This window comes from Erinaceus europaeus, chromosome 10, assembly GCF_950295315.1.
Source record: "Erinaceus europaeus chromosome 10, mEriEur2.1, whole genome shotgun sequence".
NCBI lineage: Eukaryota > Metazoa > Chordata > Mammalia > Eulipotyphla > Erinaceidae > Erinaceus > Erinaceus europaeus.
The window spans coordinates 58,753,535-58,776,191 of record NC_080171.1 but is presented as its reverse complement, the minus strand read 5'-3'; the positions used below and the strand labels follow the sequence as shown (position 1 = coordinate 58,776,191).

At 38.8% G+C, this 22,657-nt stretch overlaps 1 protein-coding gene across 17 annotated transcripts in view; it reads left to right on the top strand.

The window, feature by feature from the left end:
• The window catches only part of ELAVL2 (ELAV like RNA binding protein 2), a 199,215-nt gene that overhangs the window by 23,990 nt on the left and 152,568 nt on the right, over window positions 1–22,657 (top strand). For 3 of the 17 annotated variants that reach the window (XM_060199647.1, XM_060199662.1, XM_060199643.1), the window contains exon 2: window positions 3,122–3,246. The exons of 12 other annotated variants lie outside the window; for them this stretch is intronic. The gene's annotated coding sequence lies outside the window, so the exon portion shown is untranslated. Of the gene's footprint in view, window positions 1–3,121; window positions 3,247–6,932; window positions 6,996–22,657 lie in introns of all 17 variants that reach the window. 2 more of the 17 variants (XM_060199646.1, XM_060199661.1) reach the window with 1 other exon arrangement.

Sequence of the window (22,657 nt, the reverse complement as noted above, 5' to 3'; positions counted from 1 at the left end):
TTTCCTTATGGAACAACATTTCTTAATGGAATTACCCGGCCCCATGGATTTTTCTTTCTGGTTTCTTTCCTTCCCCAACCTCCAGGATTATTTCTTGGTTATTAGTGCTAAAGACATGAGGAAAACTGGGTGACATTTAAAAAAATAGCCAGTACAGATTTGATAATCTTCAGTTGTGTTTTTGACAGAATCTGAAGATCTTATTAGTGTTTTCTCAAAAACTTTAAACTTTTTTTTAACTTTATACCATGACAGGTTTAAATATATTGTGATTATTTTTGTTTCTGATCTCCTGATCTTTCTGCTATTGGTGTTATTTTTTTCTTCTGAGAGTTCACCCACTCACTTACTAAATTGTTGATCAGTATTTCCTGCCCTGCAATAGTTTAAAAATACCAGAAAATCTCTTGGTTGCCTATTCTTTTATCTAGCACAAATATCATATTAAGTATTGAGATATAGTAGTGAATGTAACAAAGTTCTAATTTGCATAAAAAAGTTTATTGGAGGGAGACAGATTTTAAAGTTTTTAAATTATTTTTTTAAAAATTGTTCAATTTTTAATTTTTCAAAAAAAATTGAGAGAGCGAGAGAATGGAAGAACCACGTTAGTAAATGCAGTGTTAGGAACAGAATGAACTTGGGACCTCATACATCCAGGTTCTGTGACTTACCAGCTCACTTCCCTGGATGCTCTAAATGTTCATTTTGCCTTTTCTCCCACCAATTAGCTTGTAGCCCTGTATAGATCTGATGGTTTTTAATTTAATATTATTATTATTTATTATTATTATTGTTATTCTTATTTCAGCATTACTCTGGTCTGGCTCTTGGTGATGCCAGAATCAAACAGATCCTCAACCTATTGCATGCAAGTCTTGTGTATTGTTGTTGCTCTTTTTTTTTTTTTAATTTATTATTATTTTTTTTATTTAAGAAAGGATTAATTAACAAAACCATAGGGTAGGAGGGGTACAACTCCACACAATTCCCACCACCCAGTCTCCATATCCCACCCCCTCCCCTGATAGCTTTCCCATTCTCTATCCCTCTGGGAGCATGGACCCAGGGTTATTGTGGGTTGCAGAAGGTGGAAGGTCTGGCTTCTGTAATTGCTTCCCCGCTGAACATGGGCGTTGACTGGTCGGTCCATACTCCCAGTCTGCCTCTCTCTTTCCCTAGTAGGGTGTGTCTCTGGGGAAGCGGAGCTCCAGGACACATTGGTGGGGTCTTCAGTCTAGGGAAGCCTGGCCGGCATCCTGATGACATCTGAAACCTGGTGACTGAAAAGAGAGTTAACATACGAAGCCAGTTGTTGCTCTTTTTAAAACAGCTAAGACACAGATTTCCATGTCCCCTGAAGAACTAAGCTGCCAGGTGCATTGAGACCTGCATTGTGTACATCCTATATAGTCTTCACTCATGACTTTGAAAATGTGCTGTCTGTGTCTGATTTTGAAGTATGATTTATTCACATTGTTTGATTTCTTTTCAGTATATTGACTGAGGTGGCAAAAGCTAAAAAGGAGTATCTGGGGGCTGGGCGGTAGCGCCCCCGCTCAAGTGCATATGGCACAAAGCACAAGGACCAGCTTAGGTTCCGGGTTCGAGCCCCGGCTTTCCACCTGCAGGGGGGTCACTTCGCAAGAGGTGAAGCAGGTCTGCAGGTGCCTATCTTTCTTCTCCCCCTTTCTGTCTTCCCCTCCTCTCTTGATTTCTCTCTGTCCTAACCAATAACAACAGCTATGACAACAATAACAACTACAACAAGCACAACAATAAGGGCAACAAAATGGGGAAAAATAGCCTCCAGGAACAGTGATTTTGTAGTATAGGCACAGAGCGCCAATAATAACCTTGGAGGCAGGGAGTCGGGCTGTAGCGCAGCGGGTTTAGTGCAGGTGGCCCAAAGTACAAGGACCGGCATAAGGATCCCGGTTCGAACCCCGGCTCCCCACCTGCAGGGGAGTCGCTTCACAAGCGGTGAAGCAGGTCTGCAGGTGTCTATCTTTCTCTCCTCCTCTCTGTCTTCCCCATCTCTCTCCATTTCTCTCTGTCCTATCCAACAACAATAATAACTACAACAATAAAACAACAAGGGCAACAAAAGGGAATAAATAAATAAATAAATAAAATAAATATTAAAAAAAATAACCTTGGAGGCAAAAAAAAAAAAAGTATCCATTTACTGTTTTACTTATGGATTTCAGCCCACTCAAAATTGTAGTTGGTAGCAAGTTAGTTGGTTAGTTTATGAATAATCTTTTATAGAGCTACTCTGGCAGACCCTGGTAATCCACTCTGTTTCTTCACAATATCTACTTCTTTAAAATAAGTATTAAAATGCTGAAACGTCCTATGATGAGGGTAAAATACTGCCTATAAATTCAGAACACTCAGCCTTAGTAATCTGCTTACTGAAGTTCCTATGTACAACATACATATCTGACTAATTGAAATTAATAAAGATTCTTAATGTTTAAACTGACCATCCTGATACTTTTGTCTTTTTTCTAAAAAATCATTTTAATGAGAAGGGAGAGAGAGAGAGAGAGAGAGAGAGAGAACGAGAACCAGAGCATATCTTGACATAGTCAGTGACGAGGATGGAATTTAGGACCTTGTACATGCAAGGCCTGTACTCTTATCATTGTGCCAACTTTCTGCTCTTTAGATGTTTATTATTGAAATTTTTCCTATACAATAGCAGCTAAGTGCTGGATAGTAAATTATTTAATACAAAGCAATCCTGAAGCACTAACACTGGAGTTTTCCTATCCATTCCTATAAACTATTAAGCATTTGCTATATGTATTTGCAGTTTCCTTGTTGGTGAGTTTAACAATTAAAAAAAAATTGAGGGGGTTAATGTTTTATAGTGTAGTCATGGTCACATGCATATAAGTTCATTATGCATCTGGCCCCCACAGTTTTCTTCCGCCCCTCCCTCTCTCCCTTTCCCCAGAGTTTCTTGATTTGATAAAACACATCATGCCCAGTTCATATTTCACTTTGTTTTCTCCCTCCGTGTTCTTAATTACTAAATCCCACTTATAAGTGAAATCATTTGGTATTTATCCTTCTCTTTTTGGCTTATCTTACTTCATATGATGTCTTCCAGTTCCATCCAAGATGACGCAAAGGGGATGACTTCATCTTTTTTTAACAGCTGAGTAATATTCCATCATCATTGGACATTTGGGTTGCTTCCAGGTTTTGGCAATTACACACTGTGCTGCTATAAACGTAGGTATACATGGTTCTCTTGAGAATGTTCTGTGTGGATTTGAAAAGAGTGTATTCCAGTTTCTTGAAGGTGTAGAACTCTAAAAATGTCCAGAATATCTAGCCTATGTCTCTCTTCAGTTAATTCTCTTGTTTCTTTGTTGATGCCCTGCTTAAATGATCTAAGTGTGAGAGTGGGTTGTTGAAGTTTCCTACTATTGCTGTGCTACTATTGATGCATTTTTGTAGCTATTTCAGTGTTGGATGTATTTAAATGGGCCCTCATTGGGTACATATATGTTAATAACTGTTAAGTCTTCTTGGTTGTTCATGCCTATATTTTATTACTTTATTTTAAAGTCTATTGTGTCAGAGATGACAGAGATGAGAATAGCTGTTCCTGCCTTTTTTTTTTTTTTTTTTTTAATCCATTAGCTTGTACGATAGTTTTCCATCCTTTCACTTTGAGTCTTATTGAGTTAGGTCAAAGATCTCTTCTATAGGTGTTTTGGGGGTGTAAATTGCTCCAACCCTTGTGGAAGACAGTCTAGATATTTCTCAAAACACTAGAATATCTGTCATGTTCCTGCAATCACTTTGACAAAGCTGAAAGTATGCTTTTTACATGTATTTATTACCTGTTTCATACACACTTCAAAGTATGTTAGGTTAAAAATAAATACTGCTGCTTTATGACTGCCCTGAAGTGACTGCTAGGATTGAGAGAGGAGGCAGGCTCCAGGGATGACCGCTGGAGCAGTTATTTAATAACAGTACAGAATCTCCTCTGGCTATCAGAAGAGCGACTAACTCCTGCTCAACACAGTTTTTTTGAGGCAGATGAAGTTGAGGTCTGTAGTGGATGCTCTCACCATAGAATGCTTACTTCAAGAAGGGCTGGGTGTATGCCAGGCTTCTACATGATCTCTCTCTCTCTCCCTCTCTCTCTCTCTCTCTCTCTCTCTCTCTCTCTCCCTCCCTCCCTACGTCCCTCCCCAGGGCATAGCAGCAGCTCCATCTGGTAATAGTAGGCCTGTCATGACATAGAACTGTTTGTTCTAAAGCAACTCATTTTAAAGCTGCAATATGTTAAATGGGCAGCTCTTCATTGAAGGCCTCCAGTATGTTGGCAGCTTATCAGCAGCAGGGTTGTGATCTTGTCGCTTCTTGTTAATGAAGGCTTTTATTGGGCTTAGCAAATCATATCTCCTGTTAACATCCACTCTTTCAAATGATAAACTCGAAAGGGATGTTTGTGACTTTTTATTAATTAGTAGCCATCAGAGTGTTTTGGTCCTTGCTTGTGCTAGCCATTTAGCTGTATTTCTTCGAGATGCAGCTTCTCTTAAACTAAGATGGACCCTGGCTAATTAGAGTCCTTTTTATGATTTATTTTGTATTTTTTTCTTTCCTCTTATGTGGCTATTTTCTTCAGCTTCTGTTTTACTTACTATTATGATTTTAAAATATTTTTTATTATTTATTTTCCTTGTTTTATTGTTGTAGTTATTGTTGTTGATGTCATCATTGTTACATAGGACAAAGATAAATGGAGAGAGGAGAGGAAGACAGGGAAAGAAAGACACCTGCAGACTTGCTTCACCACCTGTGAAGAAACTCTCATACAGGTGGGGAGCTGGGGGCTCTTACTGGGATCCTTAATGCTGGTCCTTGCACTTTGTGCCCAGTGCGCTTAACCCACTGCGCTACCGCCCTACCCCCTGCCTGTTATTATATTATTTAATATTTTTAGTAGGGGTTTTATCAGAGCATTTGCTTTCCCAGGATAGCAATTTGTCTTTTCTAGTGTGTGTTGATGTCTAAGCAAATCAAGAGATTTAAGTGTTTTCTGTTTATATGTAATGAGTGCGTCTTATTTTTAAAAAACTCAGAAACGTTAGTGAATGTTAGACCTGGAGGGGTCCTTGTCTACATTGTTCTTTAGATTTTATATGTATACAATACAGGGTAAAGATGTATAGCCTCTTGTCTTTTGTACAGTGATAGTTATTTGTTGATTCTAGACCCATGGTGATTCTCTGATTGCCATTCCTTCTCCAAATCCTCTCCTGCACAAGGCTGCTTTATTTATTTATTTACAATATTTATTTTCACGAGAGAAACAGATAGATGAAAGCACTGTTTATTCATTTTTCATGGCCAGGATGGAATCTGGGACCCTCACACCCGCAGTGCAGGTGATCTGCTGTTGGGCTACTTCCATGTATGAAAGAGCACTTCCCTGCTTGCTCTCTCTCTCTCTCTCTCTCTCTCTCTCTCATGCAGGTATATCTTAGAGGAGGAAGATGCAAGTTGGTAGATGGTAGGTGTTTTAAAAGGCTTTTTGGCATCAATTCGTATTATTAAAACACAAATATACTGAGCCAGCAATTTCTATATTTAAGTGTATAATTTTGCTCTTGTATAAGGTACTTATTACAAGCATTGTTTGAAATATAAAACTTCTGGAAGTTTTATCAGTAGGGATTGTTTATCAGTAGGCTGGGTGGTGGTGCACTGGGTTAAACACACATAATGCAAAGTGTAAGGACCTGCGCAAGGATCCTGTTTCCATCCTCCCAGCTTCCTACCTGGGGGTGGGGGTGATGCTTCACAAGTGGTGAAGCAGGTCTGCAGGTGTCTGTCTTTCTCGCTCTCTGTTTCCCCTTCATCTCTCAATTTCTCTCTGCTCTATCCAAAAAATAAAAAAAAATGGCCAGAGAAATAGGTCATTCACAGTGCAGGCACTGAACCCAAACGATAACCCTGCAGGCAAAAGTAAACAAGTAAATAAATTTAAAAAAAAAAAGGAATTGGTTGTTATTTTGAAGCTAAACTGTCATATATATATATATATATATATATATATATATACACACATACATATATATATATACACACACACATATATATAGTCATCTATAAATTATTGTTTATATGCTAAAATTTAAATGCAGAAAGCAGCATATAAAGAGCATCATAAAAAGGTCTATCTCTCAGGCTGGGAATATGGATCGACCTTTCAACGCCCATGTTCAGCAGGGAAGCAATTACAGAAACCAGACCTTCCACCTTCTGCATCCCATAATGGTCCTGGGTCCATACTCCCAGAGGGTTAAAGAATAGGAATGCTATTAGGGGAGGGAATGGGATAAGGAGTTCCAGTGGTGGTAATTGTGTTTGGAATTGTACCCCTCTTATTCTATAGTCTTTTCAGTGTTTCCATTTTATAAGTAAAAATTAAAAAAAAAAAAAAGAAAGAAAAAAGGAAACAGGCTTGGGGGATGGATTCCACCTGCCAATACCCATGCCCAGCGGAGAAGCAATTACAGAAGCCAGAACTCCCACCTTCTGCATCCCATAAAGAATTCTGGTCCATTCTCCCAGAAAGATAAAGAATAGCCACATAAGAGGAAAGAAAAAAATACAAAATAAATCATAAAAAGGACTCTAATTAGCCAGGGCCCTTCCTAGTTTAAGACAAGCTGCATCTTGAAGAAATACAGCTAAATGGCTAGCACAAGCAAGGACCAAAACACTCTGATGGCTACTAATTAATAAAAAGTCACAAACATCCCTTTCGAGTTTATCATTTGAAAGAGCCACATTTTTTAGTTTGCACAAATGTTAACATAATTAACAATTCAAGAATAATACTCTTGGACTTTTTCAGATAACTTAAACAGATTTTTTACTGTTCTTTATAGGTGAACCGTTTGCTAGTGTTTCCGGTCTACACTGACTTAAGTGTTGTATCCGTTTTTGGGGAGGTAAGAAGCTGTGGATGCTTATCCTTAAGATATTTTTATTTAGTTGACAGTCAAGAGGCAGGGATTATAAGTAGATTCTGAGAGAGAGAGAGAGAGGGAGTTTGGTAAGGGGTACAGCAGTAGTTAGGAAACAGTTTATGAGTGTCTCTTTAATGTGTAGTGGGGAGTCTTTTGTATGGGTTGAGTAAGACTCCCCCCCCCCAGGGTGATTAAGCATAAACTACTCCTACCACATTGAAGAAGTAATTTTAACTATTCCAGGATATTTTAGGTTTTGTATATGATAAAGGATATCATAAATCCTTTGACATATATGTTGTATGAAAACAGAAAAAGATTGGACACAGGTTTATAGTTTGTTAGATGGATTTACTGTGAGAAAAACTGAAAAGGGGGCGGGGGGAGAGAAAAGGACTTACATGGTAAAAATGAACCTTGGAAGGAAGGGTAACAACCTTGGACTCTGGTGGAATTCACAAAATGAAAAGCTGCTCCTGGCATCCTTTATATATTCTTGGGAGAGACAGATCAGATTCTCAAGCACTGGGGCCGGGTGGTAGTGCACTTGGTTGAGCACACATGTTACAGTGTGCATGGACCTAGGCTTGAGACCCTGGTCCCCACCTGCAAAAGGAAAGCTTCATGATTAGTGAAGTGGGGCTGCAGGTGTTTCTCTGTCTCTCTCCCTCTCATCCCCTTTCCTTTTAATTTCTGGCTGTCTCTACCCAATAAAGATAATAATAATAATAAAAAAACCACCCAAGATTCTCAAGCATTTTCTCAACCAAAGTAAGTATGCAGTACAAAACATAATTTATTATGATTTTTAACATTTTTTAAAAATCATATTTATTTATTGGATAGAGACAGTCAGAAACCAAGAGGAAAGGAAAAGATAGAGAGGGAGAGAGGCAGAGAGACATCTGCAGCACTGCTACACGACTTGAAAAGCTACCCCCCCTGCAGCTGGGGACTGGGGGCTCGAACCTGGGTACTCGTGTATTGTAACATGTGCGCTCTATCATGTGTGTGCCACCACCCGGCCCCAATTTATTATGTTTTTAATAAAGTGTCTTTTATTTTTTAATAAATATTTTTATTTACTTAATATTGATAAAAACAGAAAGAAATTGAGAGGGGAGGGAGAGATAAGGAGGGAAGGAAACAGAAACATCTGCTTCACCACTCATGAAGGTTTCCCCCTGCAGGGGGAAAGCCCCCCAGGGGCTTGAACCTGATAAATTGTCTTTTCTGAGTACTCAATTTAAAAGTCATTCATGGTTCTCCTGTTAAGGTGTCATAAAGCTATATCAGAAGTTCAATAATGTAAATCATTCCTGGGCATCTGAAGGAGTTTATACCACATATTTGTAAGCAAGGAGAACAGTAGAGGCCATTCTAAAGTTTCTTCTTAAGTGCTAAAGGAATTCACCCTAAGAAGAAAACTTACTTAGCTTTGAATGACACCAGGGGTTCTGAAACTTTTGAGAGATAAGACCCTTTAAGATCTTTAAAAACGGGGGCCTGGTGGTAGTGCAGCAGCGTAAGGATCCCAGTTCGAGCCCCCGGCTCCCTACCTGCAGGGGGATTGCTTCACAAGTAGTGAAGCAGGTCTGTAGGTGTCTTTCTCTCTCCCTCTCTGTCTTCCCCTCCCCTCTCCATTTCTCTCTGTCCTATCCAGCAACAATAACAACAACAACAATGATAGACAACAAGGGAAACAAAAGGAGAAAAAAAAATCTTTAAAGACTTATTAATTGAAATTATTGAAATCTAAACTTTTTTGTTGTTTGTTTCATGTTTGTCAGCATCAAAAATTAAGGTGTTAAAACTTGAATAATAAATTTATATAATACAGTAATAAGAATACCATTAAAAATGACAGCAGTACTGTAGGAATTACATAGTTTTACATTTTTTCAACTCTTTAATGTCTAGCTTAATAGACACCTTCTGGATTCACATATTTGACCAGACTGAAAGCAGAAGCAGATAACACATGCCAGTCTTTACTATACGTTTCAGAGAGACTGAGAGGAAAAGATATTTGGACCTCCTGCATCTTTGGAAAGTTCTGAGATATTTCAGATGCCATCCACTACCATATTTATATATACATGACATATTTATATACATTTATGTATTTTCCCCCAGAACACTTGATTGGACTAATGACTTCATGGAGAAATAGGGTCAGGCTCATTTGAACTTTAATAAGATATTTAGACTTTTTATCATAGGAAGGAGTAGGTTTTTTTTTTTAATAGCTAACACATTTCATTTTTTTATTATATTTTATTATTGGATAGAAACATCCAGAAATTGAGAGGAAGGGGAAAGTAGAGGGGGAGAGAGGCAGGGAGACACTTTCAGCACTGCTTCACCACTTGTGAAGCTTTCCCCCTGCATGGGAGTACTAGGGGGGGGCTTGGACCTGGGTCCTTTCACATTGTAAGGTGTGCTCAACCAGGTGTGCCACCACCTGGCCCCTGGTATTAATCTTTCTAAAGGACATGCACATTTTAGAATAAAGGCATATTGTACCCTTCTTATCTTACATTTTTTGTCAGTGTTTCCTTTTTGTAAATAAAAAATTAAAAAAAGAATTAAGGCATAAAATTAGAATATTGGAAGGTAAGCTTGTTCTTCCAAGTTGAAGATGTGAATTCTGTGATCAAGTTCTGTTACTAGCACATTTTGCCTTGGTTCAAGCTTGAGTTTCTTCTTTCTTAATGTAAAAATTGAGACTCTGGACTAGCTCTCATAAACTCCTTGTAGCACAACCGTTTTATGATTTATTCATGCATTTTATATAGCGATCATCATTTTCCTTCTATAAATACACATAAACCCACACATCTACATGTGCACATTTGGAGCACTTTGGAAGGTCACATGAGCTAAAAATGTGCCTTGGAGTAGTTCATCTAAGCATTTCCTTTTTTCCTACACTGGCTCCTCCATTGTCCTAGTTTGTTTCTGAAATAGAAATTGACTAAATAATATGGTGGGTGTATATAGAATCTTAACTTCTTTTGTCAGCTGTTCAGCACACCTCCACTTAAAGAAATTATCCATATTCTGTCACTCCCACACCTCACTCCAGCCCCTCCCCTTAATATTAGTCATAAGATTGAGTAGGTAAGGAGGCAGCAAATGAAGTAATATTTGAACCATCACTGTCAGGTAGGACTCTACTTATCCATCCCAAGTTGCTGAGCTACTAGAAGATACAGTCTCTTTTCCCTTGAAAATGCAAAATATGGGGTTCATGGTTAAGATGCCCATTTATTTATTTATTTTTCTGTATATAATTCCATGTTTAATCCTCTGGTAGAATTTAAAAGTTTTTGCTAATTTAGACTTTTTCTGTATTGTAAGTTGGATACCAAATTCCTAGTGTTATCTTGTTAAATACTGAGAATTTTATAGCCCTGACCTAGTCAAGAAATATCCATACCAGTTATATCTAGCATTCTTAGCAATGCCGATTTCCCTTTAAAACTAGACTTATGATGGTGGGTGGACATGGACTTCAGTTGGGAGTGAGCGTGTTTTGTAGACACCTATCACAAGGAGATGAGAAGTTGTACTCATATGCCAACAACTGTATTTTAAACCTTTCACTCCCCCTTTCTTCCCATAAAGTGATTAAAGAAAAAAAATCATTTTGCCAGGGTATCTTTGGTATAGGTAGTGATGAGGATACTCATAATTTGGAACTTTAGATTGCAAGAAACTTATTTTTCTGAAAATTCTGAAGTCTTTGAGGGCAGAGAGACACTTACATTCTGATCGTTCTAGTATTTCCTCTACATAATTTTAATATTTACCAAATAAGTGGACAGTAACACATTTGCTTCAAGCCAAAAAAAAAACAAAAAAAAAAACAAGATAAGTTAGTCACTCCTTTTTTTTTTTTTAAAAATTTTATTTTATTTATTTATTCCCTTTTGTTGCCCTTGTTGTTTTATTGTTGTAGTTATTATTGTTGTTGTCGTCGTTGTTGGATAGGACAGAGAGAAACGGAGAGAGGAGGGGAAGACAGAGGGGGGAGAGAAAGACAGACACCTGCAGACCTGCTTCACCGCCTGTGAAGCGACTCCCCTGCAGGTGGGGAGCCTATGCCGGGTTCGAACCGGGATCCTTATGCCGGTCCTCGTGCTTTGCGCCACCTGCGCTTAACCCGCTGCGCTACAGCCCGACTCCCAGTCACTCCTTTTTAAAATGTGGAAGCCCCTTGTAGTTATAAAAATGAAATCTTCAACCTGAGAGAATGTCTACCCTGTTTAAAAGAAACAAGATAGCAATGAAAAAAAATGTATTAGATATGAGAGACTGTTTACAATAGTGCTGTTTTTCTATTTCCTGTGGGATTTTAGGTGTCCTTACATTAGGTTATATCTAGTAGTAAAGAATGCTTTGAGAAATGAAGTCTGGAGGACAGTTGGATCTCCATTGGTGCAGCTCCAAATTGAAATGAAAGTAAAGGTGGAAGGAAGGGATTGCTGTATAATTCACAATAGTTAGACTAGAAATTGGGTCCAACGATAAGGCTTGCTGGTGTACTATGCATCTTTAAAAGATTTATTAACTTACTGGTAGAGAGACAGAGATAGACAACAGAAGACTACTTCTGCATGTTCTGTCCTGGGCATAGAAACTGGGATCTAATGCTTGCTATTTCTGTGCTTTACTTGTTGATCCTCCCTCCAAAAGCTCTAATGTGCTTTTGATCTGAAAGCTTTAAAGAGGTGCTTGTTAGGAGCAGGAAGAGGGTGTTAATCCTGGTTTTACTGTGGCCTTTGCTTAATAAATGAGAATGGGATTTTCGAAGGAGATTTAAGGAGTGTACTGCTTGGCTTTGAAGGTACTTACAAGCAGTGAGCATAAAGCTCAGTTTAAAATTTTAGTTTTAAACTTTTACTGTAACTGACTTAAAATAAATACAGATTTCTTTTTTTAAAAGAAACATTGTATATTCATTTGCTGAAAATTCTGTACTGATTATAGGTACTCACAAAGACTGAGTGCAGCAAAGCCTAGAGTAGTTTCATTCAATATTGTTTTCTTATAAAGAAACTTTGTAGAATAACACTGAACAAAATGAGACTACTTGAGGACCTCAAAATGACTTTGAGGATTTGTTGTAATCTGAAGTAGTTTTTTTTTTTTTTTCCTTTTTCCTTTTCACACTGCTACTTAGATTAGGGTGAGTTGATAGTAAAGAGGGAGTCCACTGACCTACATCTTTCAAAAAGCTTTTTAGAATTTCATTTCATTTATTTTGTGAGCAGAAGGGGGCTGCAGTCTATTTCAGGCTAACCTTGAATAAGAGGAAAAGGTATAGAAACCCACTGATAACAATTTAGCAGAGCTCTTGGCATCGTATCAAATTGTGAAATGATACACCTAGACCCTACATGAACCAACAACCTGGCAGCACCTGGTGGTATTAGTGAAGCCTAGAAGAAGGAACTGGAACCTGATTGTTACACCTGAAGCTATAAACTTGAATGTTCTTATTAAAGGACCAGCTTCTCCAGGCCTTAAAGTACCTGAACTACAGAAGGAGAATAATGATACATATGGTGATGGATTGATTGGGATGCTATGATAAAGCTGCTCAATCAATAGCTGTCCTTTTTTTAAAATACTCTTATTTATTTATTTATTTAAATTTTGTTTACCAGAGCACTGCTGTTCTCTGATTTATGGTGGTATGGGGAATTGAAATTGGAACACTGGAGCCGCAGGCATGAGACTCTTTGCTATCCACCATTTGCCATGATGCTATCTACCCCTACCCACAATAGTTGTCTTCTTATTTCAGAAGGGAATTCTTTGGAAGACCGAATATTTGGAAATGCTTATGAGATTATTCTAAGTGTTTTTTTTTAACTTTATGACTTTGTTTCCATATTTAGAGTCATGTCAAATCTTGCATAAAGATCAGATCTGTACTTGGTGCCACAGAAACTGGACAACTTAAGTTTAAAGACTGCAGAGCTTGATTTCATTTTACTGGGATGCCTCTCACAGTTGATGGAAAGGAGGGAAAAGGAAAGGAAAGTTAAAAAAGCATAGATTTCTCTTTTCAATGATAAATAGAGCCCTTTGAGGGGTTTCTAATGCTTAATAGGTTCCTTGCCCAACTGTGTATCTCTTGGTGTATTAGGTCTATAAAGAAGCTTAGTCTAGGGGTGGGTGGGTGGGTGGGGAGAATACAGGTCCATGAAAAATGATGAATGAAATAGTGGGGGTTGTATTGTTAAACGGGAATCTGAGGAATGTTATGCATGTAAAAAAAAAAAAAGAAGTAGAAACGCAAAGCAGAAATTGACTGAGTTTGGAGTATGGCACCAAAGTAAGAAAGCAGAAGTACACTAGAGTTTGCAGTGAGTACCTCCCTAATACTTCCTCCCCACTTTTAAGAAAAAAAAAAAAAGAAGCTTAGTCTAATCAGAAGGGAGTTGGGTGTGGTTAGGCAATTATAGGCTTTCAATAGATGATGCACTAATTAGTGATCTGCATCCTTTTCAAACTCGGTGTTGGCTACTGAGAGTAGCAGGAATTGCTATTAAGCACCAGTGACTAAGAATTAATCTTATTTAGCTGGAAATGGGGATATTGTAATTAGATGTAAGAGACACAATGATCAGACTTAAAAATGTAGGTCCTCAAAATTGTTTTCCCTACCACATGATGGGATGGAAGTGGAGTATAAAATCTTATTCATTATGGGGAGGAGGCCTGGGTTCTAGTACCTGTTTAACCCTGAGCGTCAATTTTCAGGGTCTCTGTTTCATATACCTGGAACTGGGGATGGAAAACAAGCATGGAATCTCTTCTTTAAAGATCTGTTTTGCTGATGTTAGTGCCAGGGCTAAGAAAAGTTTGATGCAGTTACTAATGTCTTGGTATTTTTGTTTAGAAGTAGTAGGTAAGTGTTAAATACTACCTTCTGTTCTGGACTTTCTTTTTTGTAGGCAGGTGTTTGAAGATAGAGGAAAAAAAAATTAAGAATCAGTTAGGTTATATTAGGCTCGTTGCTCAGATTATGTCTATCATAATTGGATAATAATTAGCACTCTAGAAGGCTATAATGATAAGATTTTTTTATTAGTAGTTCTGCCCAAGACTATACATAACCACCACCTGGGAGAAAACTTTGTGTTCCTATCACAAAAAAATTGATCAGCTTTTGGATTTAAAAGTCAAATGGCTGGGGCCAGGCAGTGACACACCTGGTTAAGCACACATGTTACAATGCACAAGGACCCAGGTTCAAGCCCCTGGTCCCCACCTGCAGGGGGAAAGCTTCACAAGTGGTAAAGCAGGGCTACAGATGTCTCTCTCTTTCCCTCTCTGTAGCCCCCTTTTTTCTCAATTTCTCTGTCTCAATCGAATAATAAATAAATAAAATATTAAAACAAAAATAAAGATTAATCTTGCTCAAATCTAATGGCTAAATCTTGATTAAATGGTGGTGTCACAAAAAAAGAGAAAGCAGGCTTGATTGATGTGTTTCTTAAAGCTTTCTTTTAAGATCATGAATTGTTCACACACACACACACACACACACACACACACACACACACACACACACACACGCACACACACACGAATCATTTAAAGCCACTGAAAGGAGGCAAATAGACAAGATTTATTGAAAAAGGGAAAAAAATCCTATGGTATATAGCTTTTAGCTTGTGGTTTTGAGAGAATAGAAACTAAAATCCAACTCTCTCCCATCTCGCTTGCCTCATATAGGCACACCTCTTCATAGCATCCTGAATCAATATCCCTTTGTTTTACAGTAAAATTGCCCTGGTGCCAAAAGGATATGATGTAGAAGTGATTGTGTCAGCAATAGTTGGACACTTGCTTTGCTTAGGCACACTTCTGAGCAGTCTCCACCCTTTCACTCAATTTCTTAGAGCTTTGAAGTGTAGCTAGTTTAAGTGTCCCTCATTTTACATGCGAGGAGCTGTAGCAAAAAGAGGTTTATGTAATTCTTCCAAAGATTGAGTAAAGTGACTCAGTTGCTGTTCATGAGATCCTGGGTTCTGTCCTTGCTGTTATTTATGATGGAGCAGTGCTCTGGTCCTCTCTTGATCATTGTCATCTTCATCTTCCTCTTTATTATCTTCAAATGCTATAATTGGCAGAGCCAGAATTAGAATTCTTGCAGTCTGGCTTCGAGAATGTATTGTTTTAACTATACTAGCGCTCTCTGTGCTTAGGTATTAGACCTGTAGTATGGATCAGTTGCAGTTTTGTCTTGTTTGTTTAACTTTTTTTTTTTTTTGCATTGATTATTGCCAGTCTCCTTGAATAAAACTCACCATATTGGACTTAGAAATTTGAGTTTGAATCTTCTATGCAAGAGGAAGACAAAGGACAACTCTGTCTCACATTGGCCTGTAGCTTTAGTGGTTCTCTGTGTCCTACAGGACAGACTTTATGCACTTCGAAGCATCCCAAAGTTTGTTGTTCTTTCTCATATGCAGTGTTCACTTTATAGACTAGATGCATTTTTCCTCCTTGAACAGTGTCGGTGAATTCTTTTTCATACTCTTTTATTCATGCATACATCTCATTATAGCAACCCTACATCCTACAGGGGGCATTCTTTTTAAAAAACTTCTCTGCCCCTATTTTTTATTCTGTCATTGGCAACTGTTCCAACACCCCTCCCCACCAGTACCCTAACTTTGTTTTCAATTCTCAGTGCCTAACGTTCAGGCCTCATATGAGTGTCTATTATCTCACAGCTACATTATATAAGGTAGATGTTTATATAAGAGGGCCTAACCCATTTCTTACTGTTTTTATATTTACGCTGCTCTTGCAATGTACTAAAGACTTTGAGATCTTGTTTTTACTTTCAGTTGGTTATGTTTTAAGATTTAATGATTTTTAGAGAATCATCTCTCTTTGAAGATATTTGTTGAATTTTTGGAGAGTGTATGTACTGAACAATACGGAGATTAGCCTTTTAGGTTTAAACAAAATGAAGGATTCATTTTGGATTTTGTTTAGTTTTCATCTCCGATCTATCATTTGCTGCCTCAGGACTTAACTGAACAGTGTCCAGTATAAGGATCAGGACATTGAAGAATAAAGGCCAGGCTATCCCAACGTATGTCCATTTAGCTAAATTGTCATGCTTTTGGGGTTGGACTTTTTATCAACCAGCCTTGCTTTCCATTATCCCATTTTTCAACCTGTATGATTTTCTATTTATTAAGTGCACCATTAGTATTAGGCATAAGGAGAAACGGGATAGGATAGGTGGACATAAATAAACCCGAATAATCACTGCCTCAGTTATATTCCATGATGATAGAACCTATACGAAGTATGTAGGCAAGCTCAGCTATTTGGACTACCTTCTGCATATTCTGAATATTACTCTTTGTTTTGAAAGGATTTTAATTATAGCACCATGATTAAATACCTTCAGATTCACTGAGACCAACATAGGTACAATGATAATTTCTTTTTCTTTCCTTTTGTTTTCTTTTCTTTCCCTCTCTTTCTCTCCTTTTTTTTCCTCCAGGGTTACTGCTGGGTCTCAGTGCCTGCACTACTAATCCGTTCCTGGAGGCTATTTTCCCTATTTTGTTGCCCTTGTTGCCCTTGTTGCCAATGCTGCCATTGCTATTGAATAGGACAGAGAGAAATGGGGAAAGAAGGGGAGAGAAAGATAGATTCCTGCAGACCTGCTTCACTGCTTGTGAAGCGATCCCCCCCTGCAGGTGGGGAGCTGGGGGCTTGAACCAGGATCCTTATGCCAGTCCTTGTGCTTCTGGCCATTAACCCGCTGTGCTACTGCCCGGCCCCCACAATGGTAATTTCAAGGCTGCCTATTAGGATGGTAAACCATGACTACTTTACTTATAGAAAAAACTTACTCTGAGGCCTTTGGACCATAATCACTATATGCATAATTATAATATAGCAGCTTAGTGGGTTTGTTGTTAGTGTGAGGGTGTTTTTGCCTTTTAGCAGTATTTTGATTTCATCATGATGATCTCAGCTTTCATTAAGTTTCCATCTAATTGAAAAGATTGATTTTTGAGTAGGTGAGAGTTCTTTTATGTGATGTCTCAAAGGACAGAGTATGGGTCAAATCACTCTTCAAATGGATGGTAATTGTGTGGAAGAGGCTTTTAAAATCGAGATAGTAAGTTACCCAGAACTTATTGGAACTAAGAGCTTTTTATATGTATAAGCTTCCACATTTGTAAATAACTGGAACCATAATAACTTAGTGAAAGTCATAAGACAGACTTGAACAAGAGTTTGTTGTTTTCTCTGGGCTGGCTTCACGGGAGGAGACATAGAAGATCAGAGACTCATGGCTGAGCTGAGAACACAGTTTAATCTTTATTCATGAGCGGGCAAGCAGTCCCACAACCTAATCACAATACAGTGGGCTCCTCCATCTCTCTCCTCGGGCCGCAGCGTCCAGAACCCACAAAGTATATAGGATAGGGGGCGGGGAGAAGAGAGAAGCATGAAATAGCAAGGACTAAACCAAAATCTCCAGGAGGCAGGGGGAATGAGACCAAACCAATGTAACAGAATGACCATGTAAATAGACCACAACGTCAAGCAATGTAACAGAAGGGATCCCAGAAGCAGAACTAGAAGCATACCATCAATTCCCTTTTCTTTTTAACTAATTGACCATAGTATCAGGAGTGTGGGGTGAACAGAAACCTATATTGTACAGGCATTTTTAAAAAAAAATCTGGCACAAACATGGAGGAACAAGTAAGCGAGCAACAAGAACCAGTGTGATGCCAAGGGAAGGCCTGAGGGGGGCGTTTCTTGCCTCTGTGGGCTTCTCTTATCAAGCTAAAGGACATTTCTTGCCTCTGGGCTTTTCTTGCCTCGATGGGCGTTTCCTGCCTCTGTGGCCATTACCTAGCAAGGAGGGAGGGTATGCCCTATAGTCCCAAGGCAGCTGGCTGCAGTCAGTCTTTGAGAAACCCAGCAGCATAAAGGGAAGGTACTGTAGAGTTGTGTACCAGTAAGTCCGATAGAAGTGCCAGTTCAAAATAGATGTCCACAGAAGAATTGCCAGGGGGGTGAAATGTTGCATGAGGAAGGTCAGCTGCTGGAATTCTGCTCTTCTGTAGAGAACTTGGCAGCTGCAATTCACTTACTTATGAAACAAAACTTGTAGCAGGTTAGAAGTTTACCACAATTGGTAACTTGATGATTATAATTGGTTTAAGTATCTTTATAAATTTGGAAGGCCTTTCTCATTCATTTTAAGGCTCCTTAACCAATTTAAGCGGCAATAAAATGTGGTAAGGCAAAGAACCACTGCTAGAGCCTCAGGCATGAGAATCATTAGCATAACCATTGTGCAATCCACCGTTTCTAATTGAGAAGGTATTTGAGAGCTTCACATATCAACGTCTTTTTTTTTTTTTTAACCCTTTGTTACACCCATACAAGATGGAGACACACCCTAGGTGTGCGCAGGTTTTTTAGACCAACTTAGTTAAAATATATTGATTTTAAACTAATTTTTACCTCAGATTTTAAGTTAATTTTACCTTTATGAGAATTATGTTGAAAACCTGTTTCATTTAACTTTGCCTGGTAAGAATGTAGCTTTAAATTTACATTTCTAACCTTAAAGTTAATGTTTACCAAACTTCAAACACACACATAAACATGGTCTTCAATACACTAGGAGACAAACTTTTGTTACGAAGACGTCATTTTAGACACGAATTTAGATCTGTACTGACTTAGTTGTTTGGGGGGGTGCGTTTTCTGGCGGTGGCTTCTTGCCCAACTTCAGCTCCGGGAATTGCAGGTTGCGATCACTGCACAGATCTCTGCGTATTCTAGCTCCTCTGCTGTCAGAGCCAAGCTGGGGATCTCGGCTAGGGGCCCAGTCCTGGCAGGGAGCCCACAGTCTCTGGAGACACCATAGCAGGAGGGCTGGCGGGTGGGCCGTGCAGAAGGCGCTGGCCGAGGCGTCCCAGGGCTGCGGCCAGGATGGGCTGCAGCTCTGCCCGCCATGTCTGCCGCCCTGCTCCCGAGACCGAGCAGCGTGGAGGGAGCCCGCTGCCAGCACCCCGCTTCCCGCGGAGGCGAGTAGGCTCTAGCTCGGCTCTGGTGGGCCGGTGGTGGGCGGAAACCAAAGTGTGGCCCATAACGAAATGTTCCAGAGACGGAGAAACTGTCTCATGAAGAAAAAGTAGAGGCTTTTAGAAACCTCTCCATAAGTAGAAAGGCAGGCCATTGTGGCTTTACGTATCTGGTCTTCTTTGGTCTGTTGCATGTGTGTGGAGCCGAGATTCTGGTCCCTGTTCAGGGCTCCATTATGTTGTTTTCTCCTGGCTTCATGGCGGGAGACATAGAAGATCAGAAACTCATGGCTGAGCTGAGAACGCAGTTTACTCTTTATTCACGAGCGGGCAAGCAGTCCCACAACCTAATCACAACAAGAGTTATGCTCTTATTTTTATATAGCCCTTCTAACTTAATTAGCCTATTGTAGAAGGCATTCCTTCTGTAGTAAGATCTAAAAACTTAACATTCTTCTTTGGGTTGCTGGAAGTGTTTTTAGTCTTCACAGTTCTGTTTCTTGTAAAATCAAAAATCAGTAGAAAATCCAAGGATTCAAGTGAGTATACTTCTTTTATGATGTTCCACAATTTGGTAGGAAAAAAGAATGCTAAGAACCAAGTAAGTATTAATAATTTATTCATTTGAGTGCCTCTCAATTCCCCCTGCTAAATCTGTAAGGAGGTGTGGTGGTGCTTTAGAGCAGGTTGTGAAGAGGAGTCAGTATTAGAAACGATTACTTAGCTCTTGGAAATACTTTCCTGAAAACACTAAATAGCAGTAAGTCAGCTTTCAGAGAGAACACACATTGCCTTTAAAATACCACGTTTTTGTGTGAGCTTTGTAATAGCAGAGGAATGTTCTTAAGTATGTAGAATTTTGATTTTCAATCTCAATCCTGGTAATTTAGTATTTCACCTCGTATAAGGTATTCAATGCTATGTGAATCTACTCTGTTTGAGGTCATTTTATCTGACGTTAATGACTGGATATAGCATTGTCAGTACTTTCTTAGTTATTGGTGGCATCTTGGACTTCTAGAGAAATCTTTTTTTTTCCCCCCTCACCCTCCATCAGGGTTATCACTGGGATTTTGTGCTAGCACTACCAGCCCACTTCTCCTGGCAGCCATTTTTTCCCTCACCCCCCCTCACCCTGTTTCTATTTTATTTGATAGGACAGAGAAAGATGAGGGGGTGTAAAAACAGGGAGAGAAAAATAGATATCCACAGACCTGCTTCACTGCTTGTGAGGTATCCCCCTGCAGTTAGGGAGCAGAGGCTCAATCCTTGCACATGGTCATGTGTGTGCTCAACCACTGCCTAGCCCCCCCACCCCAGAGAATCTTTATATAAAATACAACCAAATTAACTGCTTAATTATGAGACTATTACTTTCATGACTTGTAAAGTTAGGGGTTTAATTTGTTTATCAAGGTAGTTGGTTTTAAAAGTATTTATAATGTGTTTTAAGGTCTAAAGAGTATTGTTATTATTTTACTCTTGTTTATTTTCATAGCTGTAGATTTATAGGGTATGTATGGCTATCTTCGCATGTGTGTAAGATGAGGGAAATTGGAATAAAGAAAAATGTTAATCCTTTTAGTTTTTGCTTTTGTTTTTTTCCTGTAAGCTATTTTTCAGTGAGCTACATTATACCTATCATATATAATATTGGCTCTTTACTTCTTATTGTAGAGAGTAGAAACATTAAGTCTTTTTTGGCTGTTTCTTTCCCTTATTCCGTTGGTCAGGAAATCTTGGTTTTAGAAGGCACTGCCAAATGGTTGGCATGCTAGTTTTGAAAAGATTAGGCTGTGTTTAACTACATGAACTCTAAAATGATTTCCATAAACACTAGGGATTGACTGTACTGATTTTGGATACTTTAATAAGTAGTTTGAATTATCAAATGCAATTATTTGAACAAGGTTGGCATTTTAGAATTCTCAAATTCTAGGGATTGAAAAAAGTGAAAAGTATCTTATTAAACCTTGAATTTGAGAAAGGGAACTATCTCTCTAGTATGGATCAGGGTATATCTTTTCACCTCAAAAATTTGTTGTCCTCAAATGCTTTTAAGAACTCGGGCAGGACAGCTTGCCTTTTCTCCTGTAAGAGGTCTGCTGTACATGTGCTTAACAGTCAATCTGCCTTAGAAAGTGGGTGGTTCTCCCCCCCCCCCTTTTTTTTTTTTTAATGAGAAACTGATGGCCCAGCCCTCTTGGGCACTTGGTGTTCCAGGGAATGAGAAAATGTTAAAGACACTAAAGTTCCTGAATGCTGTACTATCAGTTTACTTCTGATTCTGGACCTGATCATTGATCTCTTTGGCATTGTTTCTCTGACCTTGCACATCTAAGTTAGAGTGAATAAGATGAACTCATCATTTTGAGTATTCTTGCTGTGCTAGTCAGTGACATTGGAGTATCTTGTAGTTACTGACTACAGTCTACTTAAAAAAAATAAGGTTTTATTAATATGAGAGTGTGCCAGAAGGAAGGAAGGGAAAGGGAGAGAGAGAGAGAGGGAGAGAGAAAGAAAAAGAGAGAGCCAGCCAGTTAGCCAGAGCATCACTTGTGGCACATGCCACGCTAGGGAACTCAGAATCTTGAGCTTTTAAGTTCAAAGCTCTAGCCATTGCACTATTTCCATATTTTGCTTTGGGTTGATACTATGAAACTAAGGCCCTTCTAAGTTCAATCTCTATCCTGGTTACTTCACTTTATACAAACTTCTATATATAGGTGAAATCACTACTGATGGGCCTATAATTTTTTTAAATAACATGTTACTGAGAAAACCTCTTGGAGAACTATTTTGAAAAGAAAAGAAGTTTGAAAATAAGTGATTAATTTTTTATAGTAATGAGCACAAGTGTGACTTCGAGTTAGGTGATGAGACGATGTCAGGTAGAGAAGAAAATAGCTGTTAAAAAAGTACACAGGTGAAAAGTCCAGTGAGAGATAACAGAGGTTATTTTGAAGGCTCTTAATATATTAAGATTAAGACCCAAGTGCTTAGTTTGTGGGAATCTTGGCAAATTACTATTTCTTGGTCATCCACATGATAAAAATTAATAAGCACATAGTGTAAAATATGAAACTGTTCTCACAACATGTGGGTTGATGATACATGGTTATGAAGTTCTCTGGAGATTTCTAAGGGAGAAGATCACTGAGAAGTGGGAAGCCTCTCGTTTCTGGCTTGTGGATGGCCGAGTTCTCACTGTGTCCTCACGTGGTCTGCATGCTGTGCATGCTGCTGGGGCCTTTTCCTCTTTGTTGGTGGTCTGTTGAATTAGTAACCATTATGATCTCATTAACCTAAATTATCTCCCCAACAGCCCTATCTTCAAATGCAGTCACACTGGGCATTAGAGCTGCAACATGAATTTGGGGAGACACATTTAATCCATATCAGATAAAAGTATTTAAATCCTCTAGGGGAGAACAAAAATTTGTCTCTCCCCCTACATTTGTGATCTGTAATTTTCATTTTCTAGTGCAGAGGGCAGAGGAACCTTTTTCACCTTTATAACTGGTCAAGCCACCTTGCTCC